Raw genomic sequence first — 2,039 nt, forward strand, 5'->3', positions numbered from 1 at the left:
GGAGGGGAAAAATGAGGACCTAATGTCGGGGGTTTAAATGGAGAGAAAATGTTTTGAGAAACGATGTACAAATGCGTTTTACACAATTGATGTGTGTATGGATTGGGATAACAGTTGTATGATCCCCTAATAAAATGTTAAAAAACAAACAAACAAACAAACAAAGATTTGGCTGAGCCTGGATGAATGAATAGAATTTGGAAAAGTGGAGAGCAATGAGATAGTTTTATAAAATGGGGACAAAGCAAGGACATAAACAATTATTTTAAACTTTTTTGGCCTATAGTTCACACATCATGCAATTTAACCATTCAATCATATTAAGACTTGTGCAATCATCACCACAATCAATTCCAGGACATTTTCTACTCTTGTTAGCTCCTCATTTCCCACCAGGCTCTCCTCCCATGTCCTTAGATAATTATAAATCCAGCTATTGTTTCTATAGACTTACTTATCCTAAATTTCATATGCAGAACCATACAAAAGAGAAACAGGAAGCAAATAAAAACCCAACAACAATGACAAAACAAGAAAGCCTCAATTTAAAAGAAAGAAAATATTGAGAATGATGAGGGCAACGAGTGTATAAGTGTGCTTTACACAATTGATGTATGTGTGGATTGTGATAAGAGTTGTATGAGCCCCAATAAAATGATTTTTTAAAAAGAAAGAAAATATTAAAAACTGAACAACTTTAAAATAGGCCAAAAGGGGAATCAAATAAGATGTTACATTTTAATATAACTACATCTGCCATAATCGACTTTACAATACTCTGATAGCAAGACTATTCACATCCCTGGACTAGGGTCAGAGTGCATTCACCCGAGACTTAATCCAACTGAGGGCTCTGTGGTAGTTGGGTTTATTTTGCCAACTAGGCCAGTCAGAACATGTGGGTGGAGTTTGATCAGCTCCCCCTGATCCCTCCTTGTGGGCGTGGCCTCATGAGGATGCTGAGAACTCTCTCTGCTTCGCATTCCTGATGACAAGCCACATGGAACCACACTGACGACAGCCAGAGCCCTGGAGATGCTTTCACCACCACCGGACCCACAATATTGTCCACCCACAGGCCTGTGATCTTCCTGCATTTGGCATCATTGCATTTGTTTGAGTCTGAAGAGGAATTTATAGACTAGTATCAGACACATGGACTAATATTGGATTTATAGACTTGATCTGGTCAGGACCGGAATGTTTTCTTACTATATAATTACTCTTTGATATAAAACTCTCTTACACACATGAGTGTCTCTGAATTTGTTTCTCTAGCCAACCTGGACTAACAGATGGATTTGGGGCTTCCACTCTCATCCATTGCCTTCTGCAAATTCACAATTTAAGCTCTGGTACTGTTCCCGCCTTCTGTTTGGATTTTTATTATTTACAATCTTTGGATCACACAGGCTGCTGTGCTTCTTCTATGTGGACTTAGTTGACACCACACTTAGATGGATGCTTGTTTGAAGACAACCTTTAAGACCCCAGATGCTATTGTTCCTGATAGCCAGGCACCATCTAGTTTCTTCACCACACTTTGTTATAGTACTCATAACTTCAGTGAACTTTTCATGAGGGTGAGTATCAAATAGGACCATGTCATAAGAAATAATTGTTCTTAGAATACAACTAGACTTAAGGATGAGCCGCAAATCCACTCATTTATCTATGGCATATATCTATAGTTCACTTAGAGACATCATTATCATTTTGTGTTACAGAACATTATAAATCCTCCCCCTGGTACATAAGGTAATTCTATTGACAGTGTAATTAAGTTAGTCAATGGTATAGAATTTAAAACACTGTTGAGAAAAGGACATCATACATGTATAGTCTGACTTTTCAGACCAAAATTAATGAGTTGTTGACTTGTACAGATTAAACACTTAAGTGACTGGACACTATTTACACAAATAATGGGGGGTCAAGAGAACAAAACTTTTAATAACATTCATTCACAGCACCATGCCTACCAGACTAATACATAAACATGAGAATTGCTATGGCTTATATAAAGCACAGTGAGCAGC

Source organism: Echinops telfairi, unplaced genomic scaffold (genome assembly GCF_000313985.2).
Source record: "Echinops telfairi isolate 266 unplaced genomic scaffold, ASM31398v2 ScPeMD7_23;HRSCAF=83, whole genome shotgun sequence".
Taxonomy (NCBI): Eukaryota; Metazoa; Chordata; class Mammalia; order Afrosoricida; family Tenrecidae; genus Echinops; species Echinops telfairi.